The following is a 15,135-nucleotide window of genomic DNA, read 5'->3' as shown; positions in this document are numbered from 1 at the left end:
TACTTATTTACCGCTGATCCAATGCGACGCATCCTTAATTTATGTATAGCAAATGAAAAAGTTTGTACGCTGTAGTCTGCTTGGTACCAAATGATTCTGTAATAAATGTACTATTAAAATGTATAATCGATGAATTTTTGGCTCGTCTTAAAATATTGGAAATCGATACTTTTTACCGCTGACCCTATGCGACGCAACATTATTTTAAGTATATCAAGTTAAAAAATTTGTACGCTGGTGTCTGTTTGGTACCAAAAGATTCTGTAATCAATGTACTATTCAAATGTATAATCGATGAATTTTTGGCTCGTCTTAAAATATTGGAAATCGATACTTTTTACCGCTGAACCTATGCGACGCAACCTTGTTTTATGTATATCAAGTTAAAAAATTTGTACGCTGTTGTCTGCTTGGTACCAAATGATTCTGTAATGAATGTACTATTATAATGTATAATCGATGAATTTTTGGCTCGTCTTAAAATATTAGAAATCGATACTTTTTTGACGCGGACCCTGTGCGACGCATCCTTATTTTATTATTATCGTATTAAAAAATGTGTACGCTGTTGTCTGCTTGGTACCAAATGATTCTGTAATAAATGTACTATTAAAATGTATAATCGATGAATTTTTGGCTCGTCTTAAAATATTAGAAATTAATACTTTTTTACCGCTGACCCTATGCGACGCAACATTATTTTATGTTTATCGTATTAAAAAATTTGTACGCAGGTGTCTGCATGGTACCAAAAGATTCTGTAATCAATGTACTATTAAAATGTATAATCGATGAATTTTTGGCTCGTCTTAAAATATTGGAAATCGATACTTTTTACCGCTGAACCTATGCGACGCAACCTTGTTTTATGTATATCAAGTTAAAAAATTTGTACGCTGGTGTCTGTTTGGTACCAAATGATTCTGTATCAATGTACTATTACAATGTATAATCGATGAATTTTTGGCTCGTCTTAAAATATTGGAAATCGATACTTTTTACCGCTGACCCTATGCGACGCAACATTATTTTAAGTATATCAAGTTAAAAAATTTGTACGCTGGTGTCTGTTTGATACCAAAAGATTCTGTAATCAATGTACTATTAAAATGTATAATCGATGAATTTTTGGCTCGTCTTAAAATATTAGAAATCGATACTTTTTTGACGCGGACCCTGTGCGACGCATCCTTATTTTATTATTATCGTATTAAAAAATTTGTACGCTGTTGTCTGCTTGGTACCAAAAGATTCTGTAATAAATGTACTATTAAAATGTATAATCGATGAATTTTTGGCTCGTCTTAAAATATTGGAAATCGATACTTTTTACCGCTGAATCTATGCGACGCAACCTTGTTTTATGTATATCAAGTTAAAAAATTTGTACGCTGTTGTCTGCTTGGTACCAAATGATTCTGTAATGAATGTACTATTATAATGTATAATCGATGAATTTTTGGCTCGTCTTAAAATATTAGAAATCGATACTTTTTTGACGCGGACCCTGTGCGACGCATCCTTATTTTATTATTATCGTATTAAAAAATTTGTACGCTGGTGTCTGTTTGGTACCAAATGATTCTGTAATCAATGTACTATTAAAATGTATAATCGATGAATTTTTGGCTCGTCTTTAAATATTAGAAATCGATACTTATTTACCGCTGATCCAATGCGACGCATCCTTAATTTATGTATAGCAAATGAAAAAGTTTGTACGCTGTTGTCTGCTTGGTACCAAATGATTCTGTAATAAATGTACTATTAAAATGTATAATCGATGAATTTTTGGCTCGTCTTAAAATATTAGAAATTAATACTTTTTTACCGCTGACCCTATGCGACGCAACATTATTTTAAGTATATCAAGTTAAAAAATTTGTACGCTGGTGTCTGTTTGATACCAAAAGATTCTGTAATCAATGTACTATTAAAATGTATAATCGATGAATTTTTGGCTCGTCTTAAAATATTAGAAATCGATACTTTTTTGACGCGGACCCTGTGCGACGCATCCTTATTTTATTATTATCGTATTAAAAAATTTGTACGCTGTTGTCTGCTTGGTACCAAAAGATTCTGTAATAAATGTACTATTAAAATGTATAATCGATGAATTTTTGGCTCGTCTTTAAATATTAGAAATCGATACTTTTTTACCGCTGATCCCATGCGACGCAACATTATTTTATGTTTATCGTATTAAAAAATTTGTACGCTGGTGTCTGTTTGGTACCAAAAGATTCTGTAATCAATGTACTATTAAAATGTATAATCGATGAATTTTTGGCTCGTCTTAAAATATTAGAAATCGATACTTTTTTGACGCGGACCCTGTGCGACGCATCCTTATTTTATTATTATCGTATTAAAAAATTTGTACGCTGGTGTCTGTTTGGTACCAAATGATTCTGTAATCAATGTACTATTAAAATGTATAATCGATGAATTTTTGGCTCGTCTTTAAATATTAGAAATCGATACTTATTTACCGCTGATCCAATGCGACGCATCCTTAATTTATGTATAGCAAATGAAAAAGTTTGTACGCTGTTGTCTGCTTGGTACCAAATGATTCTGTAATAAATGTACTATTAAAATGTATAATCGATGAATTTTTGGCTCGTCTTAAAATATTGGAAATCGATACTTTTTTACCGCTGACCCTATGCGACGCAACATTATTTTAAGTATATCAAGTTAAAAAATTTGTACGCTGGTGTCTGTTTGGAACCAAATGATTCTGTAATCAATGTACTATTAAAATGTATAATCGATGAATTTTTGGCTCGTCTTAAAATATTAGAAATCGATACTTTTTTATCGCTGACCCTATGCGACGCAACATTATTTTATGTATATCAAGTTATAAAATTTGTACGCTGGTGTCTGTTTGGTACCAAAAGATTCTGTAATAAATGTACTATTAAAATGTATAATCGATGAATTTTTGGCTCGTCTTAAAATATTAGAAATTAATACTTTTTTACCGCTGACCCTATGCGACGCAACATTATTTTATGTATATCAAGTTAAAAAATTTGTACGCTGGTGTCTGTTTGGTACCAAAAGATTCTGTAATCAATGTACTATTCAAATGTATAATCGATGAATTTTTGGCTCGTCTTAAAATATTGGAAATCGATACTTTTTACCGCTGAACCTATGCGACGCAACCTTGTTTTATGTATATCAAGTTAAAAAATTTGTACGCTGGTGTCTGTTTGGTACCAAAAGATTCTGTAATCAATGTACTATTAAAATGTATAATCGATGAATTTTTGGCTCGTCTTTAAATATTAGAAATCGATACTTTTTTACCGCTGATCCCATGCGACGCATCCTTAATTTATGTATAGCAAATGAAAAAGTTTGTACGCTGTAGTCTGCTTGGTACCAAATGATTCTGTAATAAATGTACTATTAAAATGTATAATCGATGAATTTTTGGCTCGTCTCTAAATATTAGAAATCGATACTTTTTTGACGCGGACCCTGTGCGACGCATCCTTATTTTATTATTATCATATTAAAAAATTTGTACGCTGGTGTCTGTTTGGTACCAAATGATTCTGTAATCAATGTACTATTAAAATGTATAATCGATGAATTTTTGGCTCGTCTTTAAATATTAGAAATCGATACTTATTTACCGCTGATCCAATGCGACGCATCCTTAATTTATGTATAGCAAATGAAAAAGTTTGTACGCTGTTGTCTGCTTGGTACCAAATGATTCTGTAATAAATGTACTATTAAAATGTATAATCGATGAATTTTTGGCTCGTCTTAAAATATTAGAAATTAATACTTTTTTACCGCTGACCCTATGCGACGCAACATTATTTTATGTATATCAAGTTAAAAAATTTGTACGCTGGTGTCTGTTTGGTACCAAAAGATTCTGTAATCAATGTACTATTCAAATGTATAATCGATGAATTTTTGGCTCGTCTTAAAATATTGGAAATCGATACTTTTTACCGCTGAACCTATGCGACGCAACCTTGTTTTATGTATATCAAGTTAAAAAATTTGTACGCTGTTGTCTGCTTGGTACCAAATGATTCTGTAATGAATGTACTATTATAATGTATAATCGATGAATTTTTGGCTCGTCTTAAAATATTAGAAATCGATACTTTTTTACCGCTGATCCCATGCGACGCATCCTTAATTTATGTATAGCAAATGAAAAAGTTTGTACGCTGTAGTCTGCTTGGTACCAAATGATTCTGTAATAAATGTACTATTAAAATGTATAATCGATGAATTTTTGGCTCGTCTTAAAATATTGGAAATCGATACTTTTTACCGCTGACCCTATGCGACGCAACATTATTTTAATTATATCAAGTTAAAAAATTTGTACGCTGGTGTCTGTTTGATACCAAAAGATTCTGTAATCAATGTACTATTAAAATGTATAATCGATGAATTTTTGGCTCGTCTTAAAATATTAGAAATCGATACTTTTTTATCGCTGACCCTATGCGACGCAACATTATTTTAAGTATATCAAGTTAAAAAATTTGTACGCTGGTGTCTGTTTGGTACCAAATGATTCTGTAATCAATGTACTATTAAAATGTATAATCGATGAATTTTTGGCTCGTCTTAAAATATTAGAAATCGATACTTTTTTGACGCTGACCATGTGCGACGCATCCTTAATTTATGTATAGCAAATGAAAAAGTTTGTACGCTGTTGTCTGCTTGGTACCAAATGATTCTGTAATAAATGTACTATTAAAATGTATAATCGATGAATTTTTGGCTCGTCTTTAAATATTAGAAATCGATACTTTTTTACCGCTGATCCCATGCGACGCAACATTATTTTATGTTTATCGTATTAAAAAATTTGTACGCTGGTGTCTGTTTGGTACCAAAAGATTCTGTAATCAATGTACTATTAAAATGTATAATCGATGAATTTTTGGCTCGTCTTAAAATATTAGAAATCGATACTTTTTTGACGCGGACCCTGTGCGACGCATCCTTATTTTATTATTATCGTATCAAAAAATTTGTACGCTGGTGTCTGTTTGGTACCAAATGATTCTGTAATCAATGTACTATTAAAATGTATAATCGATGAATTTTTGGCTCGTCTTTAAATATTAGAAATCGATACTTATTTACCGCTGATCCAATGCGACGCATCCTTAATTTATGTATAGCAAATGAAAAAGTTTGTACGCTGTTGTCTGCTTGGTACCAAATGATTCTGTAATAAATGTACTATTAAAATGTATAATCGATGAATTTTTGGCTCGTCTTAAAATATTAGAAATTAATACTTTTTTACCGCTGACCCTATGCGACGCAACATTATTTTATGTATATCAAATAAAAAATTTGTACGCTGGTGTCTGTTTGGTACCAAAAGATTCTGTAATCAATGTACTATTCAAATGTATAATCGATGAATTTTTGGCTCGTCTTAAAATATTGGAAATCGATACTTTTTACCGCTGACCCTATGCGACGCAACATTATTTTAAGTATATCAAGTTAAAAAATTTGTACGCTGGTGTCTGTTTGGAACCAAATGATTCTGTAATCAATGTACTATTAAAATGTATAATCGATGAATTTTTGGCTCGTCTTAAAATATTAGAAATCGATACTTTTTTATCGCTGACCCTATGCGACGCAACATTATTTTATGTATATCAAGTTATAAAATTTGTACGCTGGTGTCTGTTTGGTACCAAAAGATTCTGTAATCAATGTACTATTAAAATGTATAATCGATGAATTTTTGGCTCGTCTTTAAATATTAGAAATCGATACTTTTTTACCGCTGATCCCATGCGACGCATCCTTAATTTATGTATAGCAAATGAAAAAGTTTGTACGCTGTTGTCTGCTTGGTACCAAATGATTCTGTAATAAATGTACTATTAAAATGTATAATCGATGAATTTTTGGCTCGTCTTAAAATATTAGAAATTAATACTTTTTTACCGCTGACCCTATGCGACGCAACATTATTTTATGTTTATCGTATTAAAAAATTTGTACGCAGGTGTCTGCATGGTACCAAAAGATTCTGTAATAAATGTACTATTAAAATGTATAATCGATGAATTTTTGGCTCGTCTTAAAATATTGGAAATCGATACTTTTTACCGTTGACCCTATGCGACGCAACATTATTTTAAGTATATCAAGTTAAAAAATTTGTACGCTGGTGTCTGTTTGGTACCAAAAGATTCTGTAATCAATGTACTATTCAAATGTATAATCGATGAATTTTTGGCTCGTCTTAAAATATTGGAAATCGATACTTTTTACCGCTGAACCTATGCGACGCAACCTTGTTTTATGTATATCAAGTTAAAAAATTTGTACGCTGTTGTCTGCTTGGTACCAAATGATTCTGTAATGAATGTACTATTATAATGTATAATCGATGAATTTTTGGCTCGTCTTATAATATTAGAAATCGATACTTTTTTACCGCTGACCCTATGCGACGCAACATTATTTTATGTTTATCGTATTAAAAAATTTGTACGCTGGTGTCTGCATGGTACCAAAAGATTCTGTAATCAATGTACTATTAAAATGTATAATCGATGAATTTTTGGCTCGTCTTAAAATATTGGAAATCGATACTTTTTACCGCTGACCCTATGCGACGCAACATTATTTTAAGTATATCAAGTTAAAAAATTTGTACGCTGGTGTCTGTTTGGTACCAAATGATTCTGTAATCAATGTACTATTAAAATGTATAATCGATGAATTTTTGGCTCGTCTTAAAATATTAGAAATCGATACTTTTTTGACGCTGACCCTATGCGACGCAACATTATTTTATGTACATCAAGTTAAAAAATTTGTACGCTGGTGTCTGTTTGGTACCAAAAGATTCTGTAATCAATGTACTATTAAAATGTATAATCGATGAATTTTTGGCTCGTCTTAAAATATTAGAAATCGATACTTTTATTGACGCGGACCATGTGCGACGCATCCTTAATTTATGTATAGCAAATGAAAAAGTTTGTACGCTGTTGTCTGCTTGGTACCAAATGATTCTGTAATAAATGTACTATTAAAATGTATAATCGATGAATTTTTGGCTCGTCTTTAAATATTAGAAATCGATACTTTTTTACCGCTGATCCCATGCGACGCAACATTATTTTATGTTTATCGTATTAAAAAATTTGTACGCTGGTGTCTGTTTGGTACCAAAAGATTCTGTAATCAATGTACTATTAAAATGTATAATCGATGAATTTTTGGCTCGTCTTAAAATATTAGAAATCGATACTTTTTTGACGCGGACCCTGTGCGACGCATCCTTATTTTATTATTATCGTATTAAAAAATTTGTACGCTGGTGTCTGTTTGGTACCAAATGATTCTGTAATCAATGTACTATTAAAATGTATAATCGATGAATTTTTGGCTCGTCTTTAAATATTAGAAATCGATACTTATTTACCGCTGATCCAATGCGACGCATCCTTAATTTATGTATAGCAAATGAAAAAGTTTGTACGCTGTTGTCTGCTTGGTACCAAATGATTCTGTAATAAATGTACTATTAAAATGTATAATCGATGAATTTTTGGCTCGTCTTAAAATATTAGAAATTAATACTTTCTTACCGCTGACCCTATGCGACGCAACATTATTTTATGTATATCAAGTTAAAAAATTTGTACGCTGGTGTCTGTTTGGTACCAAAAGATTCTGTAATCAATGTACTATTCAAATGTATAATCGATGAATTTTTGGCTCGTCTTAAAATATTGGAAATCGATACTTTTTACCGCTGAACCTATGCGACGCAACCTTGTTTTATGTATATCAAGTTAAAAAATTTGTACGCTGGTGTCTGTTTGGTACCAAAAGATTCTGTAATCAATGTACTATTAAAATGTATAATCGATGAATTTTTGGCTCGTCTTTAAATATTAGAAATCGATACTTTTTTACCGCTGATCCCATGCGACGCATCCTTAATTTATGTATAGCAAATGAAAAAGTTTGTACGCTGTAGTCTGCTTGGTACCAAATGATTCTGTAATAAATGTACTATTAAAATGTATAATCGATGAATTTTTGGCTCGTCTCAAAATATTGGAAATCGATACTATTTACCGCTGACCCTATGCGACGCAACATTATTTTAAGTATATCAAGTTAAAAAATTTGTACGCTGGTGTCTGTTTGGTACCAAAAGATTCTGTAATCAATGTACTATTCAAATGTATAATCGATGAATTTTTGGCTCGTCTTAAAATATTGGAAATCGATACTTTTTACCGCTGACCCTATGCGACGCAACATTATTTTAAGTATATCAAGTTAAAAAATTTGTACGCTGGTGTCTGTTTGGTACCAAATGATTCTGTAATCAATGTACTATTAAAATGTATAATCGATGAATTTTTGGCTCGTCTTTAAATATTAGAAATCGATACTTTTTTACCGCTGATCCCATGCGACGCATCCTTAATTTATGTATAGCAAATGAAAAAGTTTGTACGCTGTTGTCTGCTTGGTACCAAATGATTCTGTAATAAATGTACTATTAAAATGTATAATCGATGAATTTTTGGCACGCCTTAAAATATTAGAAATTAATACTTTTTTACCGCTGACCCTATGCGACGCAACATTATTTTATGTATATCAAGTTAAAAAATTTGTACGCTGGTGTCTGTTTGGTACCAAAAGATTCTGTAATCAATGTACTATTAAAATGTATAATCGATGAATTTTTGGCTCGTCTTAAAATATTAGAAATCGATACTTTTTTGACGCGGACCCTGTGCGACGCATCCTTATTTTATTATTATCGTATTAAAAAATTTGTACGCTGTTGTCTGCTTGGTACCAAAAGATTCTGTAATCAATGTACTATTCAAATGTATAATCGATGAATTTTTGGCTCGTCTTAAAATATTGGAAATCGATACTTTTTACCGCTGAACCTATGCGACGCAACCTTGTTTTATGTATATCAAGTTAAAAAATTTGTACGCTGTTGTCTGCTTGGTACCAAATGATTCTGTAATGAATGTACTATTATAATGTATAATCGATGAATTTTTGGCTCGTCTTAAAATATTAGAAATCGATACTTTTTTGACGCGGACCCTGTGCGACGCATCCTTATTTTATTATTATCGTATTAAAAAATTTGTACGCTGGTGTCTGTTTGGTACCAAATGATTCTGTAATCAATGTACTATTAAAATGTATAATCGATGAATTTTTGGCTCGTCTTTAAATATTAGAAATCGATACTTATTTACCGCTGATCCAATGCGACGCATCCTTAATTTATGTATAGCAAATGAAAAAGTTTGTACGCTGTTGTCTGCTTGGTACCAAATGATTCTGTAATAAATGTACTATTAAAATGTATAATCGATGAATTTTTGGCTCGTCTTAAAATATTAGAAATTAATACTTTTTTACCGCTGACCCTATGCGACGCAACATTATTTTATGTATATCAAGTTAAAAAATTTGTACGCTGGTGTCTGTTTGGTACCAAAAGATTCTGTAATCAATGTACTATTCAAATGTATAATCGATGAATTTTTGGCTCGTCTTAAAATATTGGAAATCGATACTTTTTACCGCTGAACCTATGCGACGCAACCTTGTTTTATGTATATCAAGTTAAAAAATTTGTACGCTGGTGTCTGTTTGGTACCAAAAGATTCTGTAATCAATGTACTATTAAAATGTATAATCGATGAATTTTTGGCTCGTCTTTAAATATTAGAAATCGATACTTTTTTACCGCTGATCCCATGCGACGCATCCTTAATTTATGTATAGCAAATGAAAAAGTTTGTACGCTGTAGTCTGCTTGGTACCAAATGATTCTGTAATAAATGTACTATTAAAATGTATAATCGATGAATTTTTGGCTCGTCTTAAAATATTGGAAATCGATACTTTTTACCGCTGACCCTATGCGACGCAACATTATTTTAAGTATATCAAGTTAAAAAATTTGTACGCTGGTGTCTGTTTGGTACCAAAAGATTCTGTAATCAATGTACTATTCAAATGTATAATCGATGAATTTTTGGCTCGTCTTAAAATATTGGAAATCGATACTTTTTACCGCTGAACCTATGCGACGCAACCTTGTTTTATGTATATCAAGTTAAAAAATTTGTACGCTGTTGTCTGCTTGGTACCAAATGATTCTGTAATGAATGTACTATTATAATGTATAATCGATGAATTTTTGGCTCGTCTTAAAATATTAGAAATCGATACTTTTTTGACGCGGACCCTGTGCGACGCATCCTTATTTTATTATTATCGTATTAAAAAATGTGTACGCTGTTGTCTGCTTGGTACCAAATGATTCTGTAATAAATGTACTATTAAAATGTATAATCGATGAATTTTTGGCTCGTCTTAAAATATTAGAAATTAATACTTTTTTACCGCTGACCCTATGCGACGCAACATTATTTTATGTTTATCGTATTAAAAAATTTGTACGCAGGTGTCTGCATGGTACCAAAAGATTCTGTAATCAATGTACTATTAAAATGTATAATCGATGAATTTTTGGCTCGTCTTAAAATATTGGAAATCGATACTTTTTACCGCTGAACCTATGCGACGCAACCTTGTTTTATGTATATCAAGTTAAAAAATTTGTACGCTGGTGTCTGTTTGGTACCAAATGATTCTGTATCAATGTACTATTACAATGTATAATCGATGAATTTTTGGCTCGTCTTAAAATATTGGAAATCGATACTTTTTACCGCTGACCCTATGCGACGCAACATTATTTTAAGTATATCAAGTTAAAAAATTTGTACGCTGGTGTCTGTTTGATACCAAAAGATTCTGTAATCAATGTACTATTAAAATGTATAATCGATGAATTTTTGGCTCGTCTTAAAATATTAGAAATCGATACTTTTTTGACGCGGACCCTGTGCGACGCATCCTTATTTTATTATTATCGTATTAAAAAATTTGTACGCTGTTGTCTGCTTGGTACCAAAAGATTCTGTAATAAATGTACTATTAAAATGTATAATCGATGAATTTTTGGCTCGTCTTAAAATATTGGAAATCGATACTTTTTACCGCTGAATCTATGCGACGCAACCTTGTTTTATGTATATCAAGTTAAAAAATTTGTACGCTGTTGTCTGCTTGGTACCAAATGATTCTGTAATGAATGTACTATTATAATGTATAATCGATGAATTTTTGGCTCGTCTTAAAATATTAGAAATCGATACTTTTTTGACGCGGACCCTGTGCGACGCATCCTTATTTTATTATTATCGTATTAAAAAATTTGTACGTTGGTGTCTGTTTGGTACCAAATGATTCTGTAATCAATGTACTATTAAAATGTATAATCGATGAATTTTTGGCTCGTCTTTAAATATTAGAAATCGATACTTATTTACCGCTGATCCAATGCGACGCATCCTTAATTTATGTATAGCAAATGAAAAAGTTTGTACGCTGTTGTCTGCTTGGTACCAAATGATTCTGTAATAAATGTACTATTAAAATGTATAATCGATGAATTTTTGGCTCGTCTTAAAATATTAGAAATTAATACTTTTTTACCGCTGACCCTATGCGACGCAACATTATTTTATGTATATCAAGTTAAAAAATTTGTACGCTGGTGTCTGTTTGGTACCAAAAGATTCTGTAATCAATGTACTATTCAAATGTATAATCGATGAATTTTTGGCTCGTCTTAAAATATTGGAAATCGATACTTTTTACCGCTGAACCTATGCGACGCAACCTTGTTTTATGTATATCAAGTTAAAAAATTTGTACGCTGGTGTCAGTTTGGTACCAAAAGATTCTGTAATCAATGTACTATTAAAATGTATAATCGATGAATTTTTGGCTCGTCTTTAAATATTAGAAATCGATACTTTTTTACCGCTGATCCCATGCGACGCATCCTTAATTTATGTATAGCAAATGAAAAAGTTTGTACGCTGTAGTCTGCTTGGTACCAAAAGATTCTGTAATCAATGTACTATTCAAATGTATAATCGATGAATTTTTGGCTCGTCTTAAAATATTGGAAATCGATACTTTTTACCGCTGAACCTATGCGACGCAACCTTGTTTTATGTATATCAAGTTAAAAAATTTGTACGCTGTTGTCTGCTTGGTACCAAATGATTCTGTAATGAATGTACTATTATAATGTATAATCGATGAATTTTTGGCTCGTCTTAAAATATTAGAAATCGATACTTTTTTGACGCGGACCCTGTGCGACGCAACATTATTTTATGTTTATCGTATTAAAAAATTTGTACGCTGGTGTCTGCATGGTACCAAAAGATTCTGTAATCAATGTACTATTAAAATGTATAATCGATGAATTTTTGGCTCGTCTTAAAATATTGGAAATCGATACTTTTTACCGCTGACCCTATGCGACGCAACATTATTTTAAGTATATCAAGTTAAAAAATTTGTACGCTGGAGTCTGTTTGGTACCAAATGATTCTGTAATCAATGTACTATTAAAATGTATAATCGATGAATTTTTGGCTCGTCTTAAAATATAAGAAATCGATACTTTTTTGACGCGGACCATGTGCGACGCATCCTTAATTTATGTATAGCAAATGAAAAAGTTTGTACGCTGTTGTCTGCTTGATGCCAAATGATTCTGTAATAAATGTACTATTAAAATGTATAATCGATGAATTTTTGGCTCGTCTTAAAATATTAGAAATCGATAATTTTTTATCGCTGACCCTATGCGACGCAACATTATTTTATGTATATCAAGTTATAAAATTTGTACGCTGGTGTCTGTTTGGTACCAAAAGATTCTGTAATCAATGTACTATTAAAATGTATAATCGATGAATTTTTGGCTCGTCTCAAAATATTAGAAATCGATACTTTTTTACCGCTGATCACATGCGACGCATCCTTAATTTATGTATAGCAAATGAAAAAGTTTGTACGCTATTGTCTGCTTGGTACCAAATGATTCTGTAATAAATGTACTATTAAAATGTATAATCGATGAATTTTTGGCTCGTCTTAAAATATTAGAAATTAATACTTTTTTACCGCTGACCCTATGCGACGCAACATTATTTTATGTTTATCGTATTAAAAAATTTGTACGCTGGTGTCTGCATGGTACCAAAAGATTCTGTAATCAATGTACTATTAAAATGTATAATCGATGAATTTTTGGCTCGTCTTAAAATATTGGAAATCGATACTTTTTACCGCTGACCCTATGCGACGCAACATTATTTTAAGTATATCAAGTTAAAAAATTTGTACGCTGGTGTCTGTTTGGTACCAAATGATTCTGTAATCAATGTACTATTAAAATGTATAATCGATGAATTTTTGGCTCGTCTTAAAATATTAGAAATCGATACTTTTTTGACGCTGACCCTATGCGACGCAACATTATTTTATGTACATCAAGTTAAAAAATTTGTACGCTGGTGTCTGTTTGGTACCAAAAGATTCTGTAATCAATGTACTATTAAAATATATAATCGATGAATTTTTGGCTCGTCTTAAAATATTAGAAATCGATACTTTTTTGACGCGGACCATGTGCGACGCATCCTTAATTTATGTATAGCAAATGAAAAAGTTTGTACGCTGTAGTCTGCTTGGTACCAAATGATTCTGTAATAAATGTACTATTAAAATGTATAATCGATGAATTTTTGGCTCGTCTTAAAATATTGGAAATCGATACTTTTTACCGCAGACCCTATGCGACGCAACATTATTTTAAGTATATCAAGTTAAAAAATTTGTACGCTGGTGTCTGTTTGGTACCAAATGATTCTGTAATCAATGTACTATTAAAATGTATAATCGATGAATTTTTGGCTCGTCTTAAAATATTAGAAATCGATACTTTTTTGACGCGGACCATGTGCGACGCATCCTTAATTTATGTATAGCAAATGAAAAAGTTTGTACGCTGTTGTCTGCTTGGTACCAAATGATTCTGTAATAAATGTACTATTAAAATGTATAATCGATGAATTTTTGGCTCGTCTTTAAATATTAGAAATCGATACTTTTTTACCGCTGATCCCATGCGACGCAACATTATTTTATGTTTATCGTATTAAAAAATTTGTACGCTGGTGTCTGTTTGGTACCAAAAGATTCTGTAATCAATGTACTATTAAAATGTATAATCGATGAATTTTTGGCTCGTCTTAAAATATTAGAAATCGATACTTTTTTGACGCGGACCCTGTGCGACGCATCCTTATTTTATTATTATCGTATTAAAAAATTTGTACGCTGGTGTCTGTTTGGTACCAAATGATTCTGTAATCAATGTACTATTAAAATGTATAATCGATGAATTTTTGGCTCGTCTTTAAATATTAGAAATCGATACTTATTTACCGCTGATCCAATGCGACGCATCCTTAATTTATGTATAGCAAATGAAAAAGTTTGTACGCTGTTGTCTGCTTGGTACCAAATGATTCTGTAATAAATGTACTATTAAAATGTATAATCGATGAATTTTTGGCTCGTCTTAAAATAATAGAAATTAATACTTTTTTACCGCTGACCCTATGCGACGCAACATTATTTTATGTATATCAAGTTAAAAAATTTGTACGCTGGTGTCTGTTTGGTACCAAAAGATTCTGTAATCAATGTACTATTCAAATGTATAATCGATGAATTTTTGGCTCGTCTTAAAATATTAGAAATCGATACTTTTTTGGCGCGGACCATGTGCGACGCATCCTTATTTTATTATTATCGTATTAAAAAATTTGTACGCTGTTGTCTGCTTGGTACCAAAAGATTCTGTAATAAATGTACTATTAAAATGTATAATCGATGAATTTTTGGCTCGTCTTAAAATATTGGAAATCGATACTTTTTACCGCTGACCCTATGCGACGCAACATTATTTTAAGTATATCAAGTTAAAAAATTTGTACGCTGGTGTCTGTTTGGTACCAAATGATTCTGTAATAAATGTACTATTAAAATGTATAATCGATGAATTTTTGGCTCGTCTTAAAATATTAGAAATTAATACTTTTTTACCGCTGACCCTATGCGACGCAACATTATTTTATGTTTATCGTATTAAAA

The sequence above is a fragment of the Prenolepis imparis genome, unplaced genomic scaffold (genome assembly GCF_030444845.1).
Source record: "Prenolepis imparis isolate NDT839.2.m4 unplaced genomic scaffold, iyPreImpa1.0 SCAF_9, whole genome shotgun sequence".
NCBI classification, from domain to species: domain Eukaryota; kingdom Metazoa; phylum Arthropoda; class Insecta; order Hymenoptera; family Formicidae; genus Prenolepis; species Prenolepis imparis.
Note: the sequence above shows the minus strand (reverse complement) of the source record.